The sequence below is a fragment of the Euprymna scolopes genome, chromosome 15, assembly GCF_053919585.1.
Source record: "Euprymna scolopes isolate OS-2025 chromosome 15, ASM5391958v1, whole genome shotgun sequence".
Classification (NCBI taxonomy): domain Eukaryota; kingdom Metazoa; phylum Mollusca; class Cephalopoda; order Sepiida; family Sepiolidae; genus Euprymna; species Euprymna scolopes.
The window spans coordinates 126,165,102-126,184,400 of NC_136496.1; the positions used below are offsets into that span (position 1 = coordinate 126,165,102).

The following is a 19,299-nucleotide window of genomic DNA, read 5'->3' on the forward strand; positions in this document are numbered from 1 at the left end:
AATACTTAAAAAAATGTATATTATTAAAAAATATATTTAAAAATCTCGAACTGTCTTCTCCCTCAACCCGAGGAACATAAATCTGTCTCCGAGTTGTTTGGTGAAATTCTACTATTCAACAAAACACATGTAAGAGGAATTATACTACTAATAATAATAATACTAATAATACTAATAATAATACTACTAATAATAATATAACATGAGTGAGAATGCATCTTTGTTTTGGTATGTTTACTTCTGATCATATATAAAGCGGGGGGGGAATAAATAGTTGTCTTTAACATGCTTTTAACGTTGAAAATAGAGGAGGTATGTTAAAAAAAAAATTCAAATAGCGATTATTGAGCTGGCTACGGTTTTCAATGAAATGAAAGTGAAAAGCAAGAGAAATAATTCGCGCCATAACACGTGAAATCACTACGGTATGTCACGTGACAATTATTTCACATAAGAATGACTAAGAAAACAAGATAGATCAGTAAGTCTATTTACTTTCTTCCCACCGCAGAAAGATGTGACAAAAGGTCAGAAAAGGTAGTGAAAGTGAAGCCAGCATCTCTAAAAGGAGGAGCAACCTGAACATTTCAAAACTGCCTCAGTAGCCCCGTAGGCATTTCCCGGTATTGGCGTCAGGCAATAAGCCCCCTCCCCAAAAGACGAACAGCAAAGGCCTGGCAAGGTGGATCTATGACTACACAGACTGTTGTAGTCTTGATCTTAAAAGAAAGAGACCCATATTCTGTTGCCTTTGATAAGCTTGCGACCCAGCATGTGCCAGGTAAGTATAGTGATAGCCTTATTAACCTGCCTCGTTAGATTTTTGTTTGGGTCTTTATTTTTCATTCATTTTTATGAATGTAGATCTTCTTCACACTCCCCATCATTACCCTCTCTCTTTTTGAAAACAAAACTTCATCGAAACAATCTATGATCTTTTAAGTAGGTTTAAAGCTACAGAGTGAATGTGGTATTTTGGTGGATGGGTTGGTTGTTTTACGGCATATCAACCCTTTTTGGGTTATTTAATGCAGAATCCAAAAATTTAAGAAAAAATTTTTTAATAGAATATATTTGTTGTTTTCACGTTGGTTTCTATTTAACCCATAGTTGGGACCCTAACAGGTACTACCACTCCGGGTCAGAGTGGACCTGGGAGCAATGATAATTAAAGGGTGGCTCCACACTCCCCAAAGCCCACAAGCTGGGGCCTCACCACTGGATATAGTTTAAGATCATATCCAGGACCCCCAGTGAGGGACTTTTACCCTCTGCAGGGGAGGCAGTCGGCGTATTCTAATGCCCCACCGACAGGGCCATATTTTGGTGGAAGTAAGAGTAAGCAAAAGTTTTGTTAAAAAGATTGACACTCGACCACCATCACATTCTCCAAAATCAAACCGGGCATAATGCCTAGGTTGAATAAAGATTGTAATTCTTTTTTATTTGACCAAATAAATTTTTAAAAAGAACAAGTGCCAATAATTTCAGAAATTACCTGCAGGAGTTCACTTGGCGTTGCAAAGAAAAAATATTTCAACATTTTACATTAAATCTGCGTGTATTATGTTTGTTAGAGATATTTTTTTAATTTTTTTTTTCAAAATTATATTTTAACTAGCAGAACCCATTAACTGGCGTTGCCAGGTGTAAGCATATCCCCCCTCCCTCTCGTAGAAAAATTAAAGTAAAATTGATGTTGTTGCCCAACCTCTTCATGTTAAGAACGGCTTTCAGAATAGACACCCCATTTTGGCAGTAGAAATGGCTGTCAAAATATTTGCCACAAATTTAACCTTGATAATCACGATCAGGATCCCCATGCGCAAATACTATGAACCAACAAAGAAATTTGGGGTTGGTAGTGTCGTTTGGATATAAGGTTTGGTCTTCACCTGTGCATACTAATCTGGCAGCCAGTGATTTAAAGTGCATAATACAGGGCTTTATATCACGAAAACTACTTGTATCCACCAAAAATGAGATTTTCTTAATCAGCATAGTCGAAAACCTAAATAAGTTTTCATTTTAAAAGAAAATGTGTAGGTGGATCTAAGGTAAAAAAAAAAAAAAGAAAATCTATAATCAAATATGCACTCCCCTCGTAAAATCAAAGCACAGTTGTTGTTGCCCAATCCCCAACCTTCTCATGGTAAGAACAGGTTTCTTAATAGACATCCCAACCTCCCTATGTTAAGAACATCTTTCAGAATGGCCACCCGCAACATCCCCATGTTAAGAACGGCTCTCACATCTCTGAGGGGAAGAGGATTGACAAAATATTTAAATTTGTAATCTTGATAATTGCTGTCAGGATCCAGATGTGCAAATACTATGAACCAAAAGAAAATGAAGTCGTCATTTTAAAGAAAATATTGTTGTTATGTTTCAGGGTTTTTGTTTGATTTTTTGGGGAGGGAGGAACATCTACATGATGTTTAGGTGTGCATAAGTATAAAAAAATATAAATAAAAAAGTGTAATGTTATGACCCTTTTAGGCTGTGATCATAGCGTAGTATCTTAACTGTGGCAAACAGAGCCAAGGATCAAAACATTATTATTATTATTATTATTATTGATTTGAGCGACGGATGATCGCTGGATCAGTTATGATTAGAAGAATAAACAATTAAATTGGGAAGAGATGATTGATGTGTGAATCGCAAAAGGAATGCGAAAATAGATGTAAACATTATTTTGGGTTTGGATAAACCCATAACTAGATGGGGACATTAGGTTGGTCTGAGACACATAATGAGGTGACATAAGAGAACATGTGATGTAGTTAGTTTTGGAGAGATTCAGGGAGTTGAGAATTGACCACGAAAGCAGACAGATGATCTAGACAGGGGTGGACAGACAGCCAGGGAGCAGGCTGTAAGAATAGAAAATGTAGACGAACTGCAGATCCTGTGAAAACCATTTGAGACAACTGTAATAAATTTATATTATAAAAATATAGAGGGGTTTTGTGGTTTCACAAGTAAGAACAGATGTCTCAATTGGATGATGCTGATCGTTTCATAGTTCGTCACAGAGCAGCAGGATGATAGAACTCTTCAAAAAAAAAGGTATGAAGCATATATTATTCTTCTTATATATGAACTGTAAAAATATGCCGTGTGATAAGTCTGATTCAACATGACTCAGTTTACACGTCAATATCATATCTTCCTGGCTAAACAACATACATACGATTTATACGTTTATTATTTGTCCGTTAAAAGAACAATATCTCACATCCACTAGATAACACACGACATGTTTTAATATATCGTCTCTTCCAATATAATTCTGATGTACAACAAAAGAAAATGGCCCGTTATGAAACAACAACAACAGTTATGATCTTTTGAAGTTTAACGTCACAAAACGCATTATTTTTGCACCAACCTAATACTAAACAAATTCAAAACTGAAACAACTTATACAAAAAATAAAATATTACTTATTTTTGTTTAAATATAAAAATGTGTTCAAAATGTTTACATATTTACTTTTACTCCAATTTGATTATTTTTACTAAAACACAAAGTCTAGTAAATGGAACATTTTTATATAAATTCAAAGTTTTTATCAGACATAGCTTCTGGCAGACTTTGAGTCGCCTATTATTCTGCACTGCCATTAATTTTAATTATCCTTAGAGAAAGAATAAAAAGTGGACCATCGATTTACTTTCGGCAGCTTCGTAAATCTTATTTTGTCCTTTAGTCCTCACATGAGCAATGTTTCTGACAAAGAGGGAAGAATTGCTGTTGTCCTAGTCAGAATTTATCCATATAACACATTATTGGATAGTTTTTGACCTTGAAACAGTATTTTATTTAGCTCCTTGCATAGAGTGGCTTTGTGCCTTGTCTGGAGCGATTTACATAAAAAAAAATTATCGCTAAGTGTTTAAAGGGAAGGTAAAAGGAAGGAAGTACCATTCAGACCTCTACTGCTAAGGTAGAGAAAGTATTAAAAAATCATAAAGCGGTCTAGTGCCATTCAAATTATAGAGACAGCAAACGACAGTTCCTATTTATTTGCCTCCCCACGAGGACAGAGTTAGACACAAGGTCGGTTTTTAATGTGGAAAAAATCCAGGCTAGGAGCAAAAATAAAAATTGCCTCAATCTAGAAGGATTTCTCCACTGATCGAGATCAGAAAAGGTGAAGTGCAGTATCAGAACATACACCACACCTCACTCCTATCCAAAAGGCCAAGGAACAGGTGCTCGACGATAAACGGCTGTTGTGAGAATGCAAAGTGATTTACAACAGTAAGTGAAAGAATCTGAGAATATTGCAAATCTGATTTGTCATTCAGACTTCAATGCACATCATCATCACTTGAAATGATGAGCGTAAAAGAAAAACGAACACAAAGAAAATCGGTTCAGGGGAGTAAAACTATACAAAACAAACAAGCAGCAGCCAATCAACTCAAGAAAACGGGTAAACAGGAATTCTTTGCATTTTTACTGAAGTATATGAAACGAAAAATATGTTGGCAAAAAAAAATCCAGAAAAATATACAATTAGTGTAGGTTTTCAAGCAATTAATCTAAAGTATGGTTGATAATGGGAGAAGCATAATCGGAATAGAGCATAAAAGTTGGTAGCAAATTTTTAAACTAGGGTTTTAAGTTTTTTTGTTTTTTTTTTGAAGGGAGAAGGTATATTCTCGAACAGTAGCTTCTCGAATAAGTACGTTTTCATTTGCATAAAAAAAAAAAAACAATACTTGACTCTAGGCTAAATTTTAACTCTAAAATTACTTGCAAAAGGATAATTTAAAGATTTCCAAGTCAATTTCGAATTTCTCACGATGACTGTGACAATATTTTTATCTACAATAATTGAGGGGGAAAATGGCTATAATCGGTTTTGGAATCTTAAAGTAAACATCATATTTGGTTTAATGTCCATGTTTGGCATGTGTTGGACGACTTAAAAATTGACTTTCAAATTAATCTATCTCTGGTCAAATATTTATTCACCATTTTCTCAAAGCCATCATTATCATTTCCTCAGTCATCAAAACCTGTTCTGCATGGTCCAGATTTAATTTTCATCTGAAGTCATCAGATCTAAGCCTATCTTTAAGACTCGCATTACACATTGATTGACAATTTAAAAGTAATTTTGGTGCGCTTTCAATATGCTACTTACAGAGCCCCTTTGATCTAGCCATTAACCATAATCAATTGACCTTAAGGGTCAGTTAAGGTTAGGGGTTAAATCACATATTGGAATGTAAACAAGTCGGCAAATCACATATTTGAGGAGCACTGTAATTTCTAACTAGAATTACACTTAATAGACATGTTAAGGAGCATGTCTTCCAATAAACAGAACAAAAAAAGTGATAGCATCCTATTTGTCATAGGAGTTACTTTTCTCGCTCAAGTAAATCAAAAGCTATTCATCATTTCTCTGGACAGAATGAAACCAACAACCCCGATAAAATTAAAACAAATTTTAAATGCATTATTTATCATCTAAAATTAATGAAAGTTATTCTGGATTTTGATGCTGATTACTCCAGATGGCAAGAGGAAAAGAGGAAGGCCGAGAGCAACTTGGAGAAGAGCGGTGGAAAGGGAGACAAAAGCTATGCAGATTCTTGGGGTTCACTGGCTAGGCTGGCTCAAGATAAACGGAGGTGGAGGGGCTTTGTTGCTGCCCAACACACCACTGAGTGTAATGATTGAAGAATGTTTCATATATACAACTTTTATTTGTATCAATTTATTGGTATAGCAGAATACTCGTCCTAGGGTGGATGGTCTGCTAATCTGTACACAGTAAACTAGTTAATCGATCATTATGTTTTGGAACACACCTGCTAGGCATCGGGTGTCTCAATATGGGTTCTATTTGGTGCGCGGAAAACTCGTCCTGGGAAAACCCATACTCGGAAAACTTGTACCCCCCCTTTTTACTAGGTAGGAAAACTGGTCCCTTATTGAATAAATATCGATTGAAAACACATTTTATTCACGTTCTTGAAGGCGATATTGTTTTTAAAAGAGACTATGCACCCCCATAATATTTTTAAAAATTATTTTTAACGCTTGCTTAAAAAAAAAAAATAAATAAATAAACTTGATCACGGAGTCAAGATACGAAAAATGAAACCAAATATTTATTTAAAAAATACTCTAGTTTTAACACTTTGTGTCATTACGAAACAAAAATAAAGAAAGAAAACACATTATCAAAGAAAGCAATTATTTTATTTAGAAGAATTAATTCAGTTTAAATAATTCTTGTGTTATTACAAAACAAAAAAGAAAACACGGTCTTATGTAATTTTGGTATCGCGCTGAAATAATAACGTTATTATTACGAAAGCCATTTTTAACATCGGGAAGGGAGTATCATTTAGAAGTCATTTCGGGAGCACTTGTGCAGTACTTAAAAAATATACAAATTTACTTTCTTTTGAAGGTGGGGGAGGCTCGTTTTAAAACTATATCTACCTCAGTATTTTCTTTAATTTTCGGACACTTTTTGTTAAAAATTTACTAAGTAATGTCGAGTCTGACATTACATGTTATTTCTGTTTAATTAAATAAATTTTTTAAAATAAGTTTAAACACCAAAAACTTACAAAGCTAGGTAGAAAACGAAAACTTAGAAAAATCAATTTTTTTAAAACAATAAACATGTAAAAATATATTTTTAAATATTATTGGATGTGAATTATTACCTAAAATTATACAAATTTATTTTCTTTTGGAGGGGGGGGGGCTCGTTTTAAAACTATATCTACCTTAATATTTTCTTTAATTTTCTATTTTTGAGCAATTATCCTCCTAAGACGTGATCCTCTTATGTCGGACATGTTTTGTTCATAAGGAACACTCAACATTATCTTTCTTTTTTTTCAACTAAATAAACTCTTTAAAATAAGTTGAAAGAATTTATTTTTTTAAAACAACAGTAAACAAGGAAAAATATTTTAAAAAATATTATGGGATGCGTATTCTCTTTTAAAGACAATATCTTCTTCAAGGACGGTCATAAAATGTGTTTTCAATCAATATTCAAGAAGGGACCAGTTTTCCTACCTAGCAAAAGGGGACGAGTTTTCCGGGGTCGAGTTTTCCTAAATTCATTTGGTGCAATGTATTTTATGTGAAAAGGACAAGAACTTTCATAAAAAAACACACTGTACTAAACATCAATAAATATTCCTTAAATATCAGTTTCATTGAAGTATTCTAAAGAGTTTTGGGTCCATAACCTGAGCACAATCAAGTTGAAAATTCAAATATTTCAGATTTGCATTACATTTTATCCGTAACCATTATAAACCAATTAAACAAGATTCTTTGAATTTTAATCTATATACATATAAAGTTGTAGGGGGGGGGGTCTTCTCGCTCTGACATTAATATTAAAAGCCTATTTTATCTATTTAAAAATTATTAAAACAAACTTCTTAATATACTCAGTCATAAATATGTGATCAACTTCATGATGGTAAACTAATTTGGATATTTCTGTGAAACACGAACGTTCATTAATTATTAATTTTTTATGGTTTCTTATTGGATGATCAATTTCATTTAACTATTATGCTCTGTTCTATTTATGCATAGTTTTTACATTGTGCATAATTGTGTAATATTTATGATAAAAAAAAATGTTCTAGTACATGCACAGGTATTTGTTAAAACGGTAGTGTTCAGATTTTTTTTTCTTAACTCCCTACCTCTTTTGTAGAGAGTTAATTTTTTTTTAAGTTAGGTGTATTGAGAATACAATTTAGATTTTTTTTTGTTTACATTTGGCTGAAGGATTTATAATGTGAAGTGAAATTATATATATATATATATATATATATATATATATATATATATATTACATACACACACACATCCCCAAAACCTGTAGTCTTGATGAAGGGGAGATTAAAACTTGCTATGATTTCAAATGATCTGAAATAACAGTAAGGGGAAACTCGATTCCAAATATTTCTCATCACTCAATAATTTTCCCCACTTTTTATTTGTGCCTAAATCAAAACGTAGATTCCATGAACAAAGCTTCTTTCTTAGAAGTGCACGCCTGGAGAACTCCCTTCCGTTTGCCTGTTTCACACCTGACTACAACTTCGATGTCTTCAAGTCCAACATAAACAAACTCCTGATAAACTGCCCCATTAAGTAAGACACTTTATCAAATCTCCATTACTGAAGATTACAATATTATCCCATTGATATATTGTACACGCAATAACCCTTATCCCTGAATGGCCTCCGGGCCTTGATTAGTGGTGACTACCATGTTTAAAAAAAAAAAAAAAAAAAAAAAAAAAAATCTCCCCTCTTTTAGAAATAGAGTACAATTATGAATATCTCCAGTATCAAATAATCCTTACACATTGTGAAATTTACTTTATGTATGAAAACCAAAGAGGGGAGATATAACATATGAAATATTTGGAATCAAGTCTTCCCTTGCTGTTATTTCAGACCATTTGAAACCATATAAGCAAGTTTTATTTTCCCCTCCACCAAGGCTAGAGGTTTTGGGGAAATATCAAATATTTTGTAATTCATATGTAAAACTAGAAAAACAAATCACTATGAAACATTTTATGGCAGCACGAAAAATGCAAAAAAATAGGTTTTGGATGATCCCCTTAATGTGCGATTTTAAGGGAAAATGTCACATAGTCCACTACACAATTGAGGTCATTACCTTTCCAAGGAGCATTCATTTGTTAAATTTTGATCAATAGTCGCTGAGATTTGGAACTTATAAAATTGCCAAAAAAGGTGGGGGAATTAATAATCAGCCTAAGCTGAAACTTAAATTTTAACTGTTTCTCCTAATTGAAATCAATAGTTTTCTCTACTATATTAAAGCACTTTTAACCATAACTTTTAAATCGCCAACTCTAAACTGATTAGTTTCAATCTCTCACAACCACCAAGTGCATTATAAATTTAAACAGAATATGCACAAGTTATATAACAATCCTAAATACTAACTCTGAAATATTACATTTTTCTGAAGTTACAACTACCCAAGGAAGGAAATGTAACATTCTTGGACTTTTGATAAAAATTTTGGTTGGGTCAAAAGGGATCCAAATGACCAAAAATAGCACTTTTAAGACATAGAATCTTTTCCAACCATAAAATTTTGCTGAAAATTACCCGAAAGCAAGGTCACATGGATATACATCTGGTAACTTCCCATAGGGAAATATTTTTTCTCTTCCTGCTGAACAGTGTGCAACCGAGACCACTGAATGGTTCAAAACTGCAATCGAAGCGCATGTTCCCATGCGGAAATTCTATAGCAAGCCCCACTCTCCCCAATGGTTTACTTCGACTTGCGCAACTGCCATTGCTCAAAGGCAGCATGCATTCCGCAGGTTTAATCGACATAAGTCCAGTTCAAACAGACAGAAGTACATAGAAGCTAGAAGTAACGTTAAGAAAGAAATAGCGACAGCTAAGAGGGAATTTACGGAAACCACGAAAAAACGCATCGAAGCACAAAAACTAGGAACTCGTGACTTCTGGAAAATCTACAACAGTGTAGTAAATAATGGGCAATCAACAATTCCCCCATTAACCAACAATCAGGAGGTTCTTTGCTCAGCAACCGAGAAGGCTAACATGCTTGCCAGTCGGTTTGCCTCAAACTCCACACTGGACCCTCTAAACCACCCCCTACCTCAATTTCCTATGCGGACAGACGCCACGCTAGACGACCTGAAAATCACCCCTGCTCAGGTGCATGCTATCATAAAAAACCTTGACACTTCCAAAGCATGTGGACCCGACCTCATCCCAGCTGTGCTATTAAAAAAGTGCTCAGCCGAAGTAGCTCCAGTTCTCTCCAAACTCTACAACAAATGCCTTAATGAATCTTGCTTTCCGAGCTGTTGGAAAACTGCTTCTGTAGTACCAGTATTCAAGAATTCTGGCGAAAGAACTGACCCATTAAATTATCGCCCTATTAGCCTCCTCCCACTTTTTGCCAAAATATTGAGACCTTAATTAACCATGCTCTAGTCCAGCACCTTACAGATGCTAAACTTCTGACCGACCGTCAATATGGATTTAGACAAGCCCGTTCCACGGCAGACATCCTCACTGTAATCTCTGAACGCATATACCATTCACTGGACAAAGCGGGAGAGGGACGAGCGGTAGCTCTAGATATATCTAAGGCTTTTGACAGGGTGTGGCATGAGGGTCTCCTCAGGAAGATTAGATCTTACGGTATCACTGGTAGAATACTTAACGTAATTAAATCCTTCTAAGATAAGAGAAAAATCCAGGTTGTCCTCGACGGTCGTACATCTAAACAATATGATATAAATGCGGGAGTGCCCCAGGGATCTATCCTGGGACCTCTGCTGTTCCTGATATTCATAAATGACCTCCCCGACAAGATTGCCTCTGAGATGGGGATATATGCTGATGACACCACACTCTATAGCAGGCACGACAGGAAAACAAACGAACATATATCTAAAGTAATGGCAGAAACACTAGAGGATGACCTCCAATCAGTAGTGGAATGGGGACAAAAATGGATGGTAACGTTCAATGCCACCAAGACAAAACTGGTTTCATTCAATAATTACAAGAAACCTTCTCTACCACCTATAGCAATGGCCAACGACTCTTTATCTGAGAGTACGTCTCTCAAGCTCCTTGGCCTAACGTTCACTGGAAACATGAGTTGGAACAGTTACATCGAGGGCATTGCCAGGGCCGCTGCAAGGAAGGTGGGCTCTCTCTACCGTGCTAGAAAACTTTTAACACCCGAAAGTATCCTGTACCTCTATAAGGCCACTATTCGCCCATGTATGGAGTATTGCTGTCAAATTTGGGCCGGTGCATCGGCTACTTGTCTCTCGCTCCTTGACAGGGTTCAAAAGAGAGTCGCAAATCTGATAGGCCCTAAACTGGCATCAAAACTTCAGCCTCTGTCCCATCGTCGAAACGTTGCATCCCTCTGCCTGTTCTACAAGTATTATAATGGTGAATGCTCTGAAGAACTGCAAGCACTTGTGCCCCCACGACGTGAACACCCTCGACAGACCCGACAAGCTGCAAAATCCCACCCCCACACTGTAGAGATCCCTAGATGTAAAAGATCCTTCTACTCCAGTAGTTTCTTCCCCAGAACTGCTAGACTTTGGAATTCCATTCCGGGTCACTGCTTCCCCAACTGTACTGACATGCATAAGTTCAAGTGCAACGTGAACCAACATCTCGATGCCCTAATCCCTACATAGTACCCCAGTAGATGTTTCCCCTGATAGTAGCCCCCTACACCAAAGTGGCAATGTGCCTTGTTTGGGGTGAAAATGTAATAAATAAAAAAAAAAAAAATTAAAAAAAAAAAAAACTTATATTTGACCTTGGGAAAATTCTGGGGCTTGAGCTCCACGGTGTTTTAGGAGTGGAAAAAAAAAACCCTTTTGGGGCTAATTTTTATTTTTCTCCTAAAATACAAAGCATCAGTTGGGGGACCATATAGTTTTTGGCTTGTTTTTATTTGAATCTACTCCAAATAAATAAAAAAAATGTGTGTATATATATATATATATATATATATATATATATATATATGGTTAAGTGGCAGTTTTAGTAATCTAGAACTGTTTTAAAGCTTTACCGCTCACTCATTTTTCAACCAAATTTCAAACAATTATAAAAGTTTATAGAATCACCTTCTCAGCTATATTGCGAAAAAAAAAAAAAAAAAAAAAAAAAATTTAATTTTCGTTCAGTAAAACAAGTTATGATGAATTTACCGGTGTTCAAAATAGTAAAAAAAAGCAGCGACGGCTTTTATGACTGGTTTCTATAGCAACCATGTTGCTTCAATGACTACTGTTGCTACCAATTCACCACCCTCGTAAAAAGAGAAGTAACAAGTGAAACAGACAGAATGAAAGCATGAAAGGGAGATAATTGAGGGGGATTTTATTGAAAGCAGACGAGTGCCGTACATTGTTATTATATATGTGTATATTATGTTTATAGGGGCAAAAAAATAAGACTGAAATTAAACAAAGAACAAATGAATTTACTGGGAGCCTGGAAAAATAGATTACAACAGAAAAATGCGAGCATGAAAAGTAATATGGTTAAGCATAAACATTGAAAAGTAAAGGACTAGTTAAAACTGGAAAATAAAGGGCAAAGAAATTCTATTAAAAAAATAAATTCATAACTTAAAATATTGCTGCATCAGGATTTTTCTTTAAAATTCAATTTATAACATTATATAATGAATTCTTAATGCTGCAATATTTTAAGTTATAAACTTATATTTATTAAAATATCTTGTCCCTTTTCTTTTCCAGTTTTAACAATGAGTCCTTTACTTTTCCATGTTTAGGCTTAACCATATTATTTTTCATGCTCTCATTTTTCTATTGTAATCATGTATACGTGAATACCTTCAGATCAATTATCTAAACATTTTATATCTCGACTTAATTTATCCTTTGCCATTTATACCTTATCTTCTATTTTTTGAAATCCAGTTTTAGATTTTTTAATTCTACTTTAAACATTTTCTTCCCACTATTGTTAACATTATTAAGCAATATAATTATCATCAATTATCATAAATATTACAGTCACCAACATGTTTATCCCCATTACAGTCTATCTTTAATTATCACAATTAGAGTAGATGATTATATCTAAGCATGGAGATAAATTAGATATATTTTTAAATGTTATTATTGCTATACAACTTTCAAAGCTTCACATAGTAAAAGCTATGAGAAATGGGAGTAAGGGTGGGGGAGTGGACGGGGATGTGGGGACAAATAGGAAGGAGAACGACTTGCCTTAGAATCACTACCAATAAATTATTTATGGTTTCCCCCTTTTTATTCTTCCTCTTTCCTTTCTTTTCTCCCTTGTGTCTTTTCTTTTTTTTCCCTCTTAACCTCTTCACTGACGTGATGATAGTGGTGGGGTAGGGATATACAAGAAGTCATTTTCTGAACACAAAATTCTAGTCAAATTAAAAGCATCTTTATAACTGAATAACCTGATTGAATCTGAAACCACTTTTAGCATAGATATGTCAAATCCGCATTCCCCTACAGTTTGAACCTATACACACTAGTATGTTTAAGATTTAGAGCAGCCATCACACAATACAGATACCTTTCTTTCTATTTTCCATTACCTCATGCATATGAATACCTTTCTGATCCTTAACCTCCCCAATCCTTTTCCATTCATTCCTATATCTAAACACAGACCCTAACCTGCACCCCTATTGGGTCTTATTGACATACAACCTAATCTTACTTTTCACAACATTTGACGGAACCTCCTGATATTAACTCCTTGTGACGAAGAAGATCTGATATTTTCATTGCAAACTTACGCTTTCTTATAAGCTGTATCGCCTGAAGAGGTCTTGCTAGTTACTGGTAACTAGCTGACCAAAACATGCTGATGTAGTAACATATTACTACTTTTGTAAAAACAAATAGAGTGTGTGCGTATTAAGTTGGTGCAAAAATAATGTCGTTTTTTGATGTTCAACTATATACATAAAAAAAACATTTTTGCACCAACCAAACACACACACAGCGAAATTGAATATTGAAATACTCATATCTTTGGTTCTATGGGACGAAACTACATGAAAATTTGCAGGCTTTTTGAAGATTATAATACTATTCCATGGTTCAAATTTTATGATAATTGGTAAAAATGAACTTGTATTTTCGAACCAATGAAATTTGCTTACATTTGTATATACAGTGTCCTGGCATGCCAGCTTCAGTTTTGCTGTTTTGAGATAAATTTTGCTTCTTTTTTTTTTTGCTTGGTTGCCTCCCCTGTGATCTTGCCAGGCCACTAATATATTTTAACTTTTAAAATCATTACTATGTATTGGGTACAATATAATAATCAATAGAGAATTGTCTTTATAATAATTACAAAATATACATAATTAAAATATATATTTAAGTGTATTTTATGATCGGGAAACGTCGGGCAGCCTACTTATAACTAATAAGATGGAATTCACTGAACAGAAGATCTTTGCATCAATTCAATATTCCTTTATAAAGATTAAAATGAAGATTCACAAGCTACTAAACCTCAATTCAATTTTGATCAAAATCCACTAAATGCTTTGAATTATAAAAAAATATCTAACACATGGGGCTTAAGCTTAATGAGTCTTTAAAAATAAATTCCGAGAATTTGGCTTAATCAGTGTCCAATAACTTTGAATTAAATTTTATGCAAATTGGAAATATTGGAATTTTCAAATGGAAGATTATGCCCCCCCCCCAACAAGCTTTTAAATATTACAAAAAAATTGAGTTTTCACAAAACGTTTTCAGCCACCTTGAATAAAATAAAATTTAGCAAAATATACCTCACTACAAATCCTTATGCTTTATTTATGCAGAAAAAAAAAAAAATTCAGCCAAATGTAAAAAAAAAAGATTTAAAAAAAAACCTAACTTCATAAAACAAAACTGAATACTATCGTTTTTAAAAAAGCAATATGTTTGAACTATGTCTTCAGTTGTGTACCTTTTAGTCTTCGTTTATGTTTAGTGAAATTTTCCCTTCATTTAAATGTAGCATATGCTAATCACTTGCTTACATACTAATTATTATTGATCAGTACAATACCCATGCTGGTACAAATATTCTTCTATACCAGCAAATCGGCACACAAACGCCATAAAAACTAACTGAAAAGTTGTACTCATCAAATATTTATAAAATATACAATTATCCAATTGATTACTTTTATTGATTACTTTTATTGATTACTTTTGGATTGATAAATAATTTATTTCTTTTTGGAACTCTGGATTTAGTCTCATTCTGCCTGAAGAGACAACGGATACCTTCTGAATGTGTCTCAGATTTGATATGAAGAAAAAGAGCAGAAAATTATGCAGCAAATCATGGAAACTATAATAGTGTTAAGAAAACATGCTGGGGTACTTCAAATATCAATCATTTGAATATAAAAGACTCAGCTTTTCTGCTTAAGAATAGACAAGTCTTGACAATTTTTGTAGGTTTTGCAAAAGTTGAAACATGAATAGCCTCTTCATTCTGGCATGAGAAGAGACAACCAAGAATGATTTATCATCAGTGTGTGTGAGGGTGTTAGGATGGGTAAAGCTTGTACAGCTTTAAAAAAGGTAACCTTATTGTTCACATGAACTAATCTCCATATATAATATTCTGATTGCAGAAATTCCTCTCTGCACCAAAGTACCGTCGGTTTGCAACAACAGATGCCACATACAAATTTATTGTGTCTAGACTATTAGTTTATGTAACTTTATAACATTTCAGACATTGAGTAATAATAAAATCCTACATTTCATCCTAAATGCAGCATCATCACAATCGCAACCATCGTTAGAGATTAGTAAGTTCCTAGTTTTCCCATCTAAATATGAAGTCCTCCTACCGCCACCAGTCATCACTGGGAAGAATTCTGCCCTTTAACATAACTGAATCATAAACTCATAAACATAATCTTTCCCTTTTCAAAGAAAAAAGAGAAAAGAAAAAAGAGAAAAGAAAAAAGAGAAAAGAAAAAAGAGAAAAGAAGAAAGAGAAAAGAAGAAAGAGAAAAGAAGAGAAGAAGAAAGAGAAAAGAAGAAAGAGAAAAGAAGAAAGAGAAAAGAAAGAGAAAAGAAAGAGAAAAGAGAAAAGAAGAGAAAAGAAGAGAGAGAAAAGAAGAGAAAAGAAGAGAAAAGAAGAGAAAAGAAAAGAAGAAAGAGAAAAGAAAAAAGAGAAAAGAAAAAAGAGAAAAGAAAAAAGAGAAAAGAAAAAAGAGAAAAGAAAAAAGAGAAAAAAGAAAAAAAAAAGAAAAGTCTCCCCAAACTAATTAAACTCAGTCCAACTGGCTGAGCTCTGACAACTATATATTCTGGATTTAAGGTATTTGCATGCTAAACAAACACTGTACCATTCAAATATGACTTCACAATGATAACCTACTTTTGCCCCCCCCCCCGAGTAATTTACTATGTTTATTTTCTTACATAGTTTGCATTTCCTCTATCTCTGTATATATTCTTCCCAACTCGCTCGCTTTTTATATTTCTTTTTATGCTAAAGGAAAAATACATTTCATGGCGATGAAGATAAAACAACAAACATTTCCTCGCTTGCTCACTTTGTACATTTGTTCCAATAATTAATAATTTTTTTCAAACCTAATTACGTTTTTTTTTGTTTTTTTTTAATGTATTTTATTTAAATATACTTTACTTAAACCTGCGCAATCTATTATGATCGTCACCGAATTAAAAATAAATGTTTTGGCAATATCATTTTTTTTTTTATGGGTGAGAGGTAAATCCATCTCCACAATTTTCTTTAGAATGACGATTCTAATAGGTTTTTGACTATGCTGATTCAGAAAATCGCATTCAAATTTTGTGGAGACAAGTATTGAAAGACCTGCATTATGCACTGTAATTTACTGGCTGCTAGGTTTGTATGCAAGCGCGATAAACAAATCTACTTCTCTCCTGACACTATTATCCTACCCCATTGTTTTAAATTTTATTTTAGCATTTGCAAGTGGGTATGCTGACCACGTTTATCACAGTTAAATTTAAGGGAATTACTTTTCCACTCCTTCCACAGGGGGTGTTGTCTACTCCGAAAACTTCTTTACATAGGGATGTTGGAGGTGTCTATCCAGAAAGCTGTTAACATATGGAGTTTGGGATGTCTATTTCAAACACAGAAACAAACATGACAATACTTAGTGAAAAAAAAGTTGTAATTGTTTTGTTTCACACGTTAAAAAAAGACAACATAAAACTGGAATTTATTTTAATACTATTGGCCGAAGATTTGAAAAGAGTAAGACTTAAACAACAAATAGAAACAGCTAGAACTTCTACAACCGATTTTGATCACTCTAAACAATTCATATAGTGAAAATCCCTAACCTTTTGCTGCTTCGGTTGTCTCCCCTGTAGCCTTATCAGGCCATATATATATAAGTAATAAATAATGATATTTACAACGAGAAATAAAATAGGTTTAAGGCTCCCAAAAGTCGTACTAGAATTATCCACAAGGACCTGTGGCGCAGTGGCTAAAGTACTTGGAAAAAAATCAATTGTAAAAGTAATTTTCCTGAAGGTTGAAGGTTCATTTCTCAGTGTAAGCAACTGCAAATTTCTTAGGACCTCTATCCAGTCATGGCTGATGGAATGAGAGCCTGCTACCCCGTTGAAGTAAATAAAGGGTTCCATTAAAAATTCCATCCAGATTTCCAAGGTTAACAAGATATACCTGGAGAAGGTCGAAGGTTACATCAATCGAAAGGTTGTGAAAATAGCACAAGATGAGAACAGTAGTCTAAAGAATCCAAATATGAATATTTAATGTTTAGTTGAAAAAGAAAAGAGCGAGGAGGTTAGTAAGCAAAATAATCTTGATTTTTATAAAATCGATTTGCAAACTCAATAGGTGGGCAAACCGGTCATGTTTAAAGTTGACTTTAGTGAGGTCAGTCCTAAGTGTCAAAAACAGACCAAGCTTAGGGCTAATTATTAGTGCTAAGCTTGGTTTGCTGAAGAAAACAAAAAAGTACTCCTAAATCAGTAAAAAAAAAAAAAAAAAAAAAAAAAAATCCTGCAATAATTGCTCACTTAACTAACTCCCCACCCTTGAGATGGAGAGTTGGATAGAAGAGAAATAAAAGTATTTCCAAGTAGATTTGAAAAAATATTGCCAACACTTCAGAGTTGGTGTGTGTGTGTGTGTGTGTGTGTGTGTACTAGATACAAAAAAAAAGAAACTCTTCCTGACTGACAGCTTTTATGTATACAAATAAAATATATATACAACTACATATAAATAAATTTGATTTTTAACAATCTTTATATTAATACTGCACTACCTTTAACATATGTAAATGTGTCACGGTTTCCAGATTATAAATTATTCAAACAGGAAATCCTAAAAAGGAGACTAGAAGGTGATAACATACAAACATTAAATTATTAGTATTTACTACATTAATATATTAATAAATTAGTATATTAAATATATTATATATTAAATTATTAGTATATAGATAAACCAATTTAATGCACATAGTATGTTATCACCTATTATCCTTTTTAATAAATAGGATCTCCTGATCACTGAAGATGCAATGTAAAAAAAAATGTCGCTTTTGGGCTGCACGTGAAATTAAAATATACGTTCTTGGTCTTCTAGTCAGGATCCCAGTATCTGTTCTGCCTAAAGATGGTATAATGATACCATAAGGTTTATGTCCACACCTGGCATCCACACAATGGAAATTGTGTCACAGACTCTCACAAGGATATTGGAGATAAGCCGTAATATCCAGATATATTCTGACACTACCTTAACCCGATTACTTAGATAAATAATTTTACAGTTTTGGCAAAAAGGCTACAATAACATGCTGAACGTTCACCGAATGCCCAGCAGCAAATATATTGCATATGAAAGATGCTGCTGTGGAATTTCCACAGGTCCTGCTAGTGCTCATAATTTTTATAAATTTAGTTCATTAATGAAATTGCTGTCGGAATGATCATTCACAATAATTAAAAAATAATGTAAAAAAAATGTTGCTAAACCTTATCAGTTGTATAAAATAGGATTAGATATCTTTCAACTACAAAATCTGTGCTTTACAAAATGTTCGTTTCTAGTTTTATCTCAGCATCACATACAAAGCAACCAAAAGGCAACTTTTAATATCACACTGCAAAGAGAGTTTAATTCAAAATTCTTGTATCAGATTTTTTTGTGCTAAATTTGATGCAATTCTAACCAAAAGTTGTAGTGCTCATAAATATTTATATTCATCATTATCATTATTAGTAGGAATTAAACCCCATTAATTCCTAAACATTTTACCTAATCACTTTGAAGACCAAGTTCATATTTTGACAATTTGCCCTGCAACACATGTGCTTTATCTCAAATTTGGTTTAATTCTGGCCAATACTTTTGGAGTCCATAGGTCTTAATTAGTAATATTAGCAACAGTAGTATTAACATTCTTCTGCCTATTTTTACTCCACATCTCAAAGATGAGGTTTCATACCAAATTTAGTGCAATTCTGTTGAATAACCAGGAAGTGACAAACAAAACTATATATGAAAAAAAAAAAAATTGTTTCGCCTTTATTCAAGATTGAGAAAAACTTAAGATAAAATGTTGAATATACAAATAATTTTCAATTTAACTTTTACTTTTTTTATTATGTGAGATTATTAATTCCATAACTATCA

At 33.5% G+C, this 19,299-nt stretch overlaps 1 protein-coding gene across 5 annotated transcripts in view; it reads right to left on the reverse strand.

Moving 5' to 3' along the window:
* The window catches only part of LOC145294117 (uncharacterized), a 173,586-nt gene that overhangs the window by 119,233 nt on the left and 35,054 nt on the right, over positions 1-19,299 (reverse strand). The window lies entirely within an intron of this gene.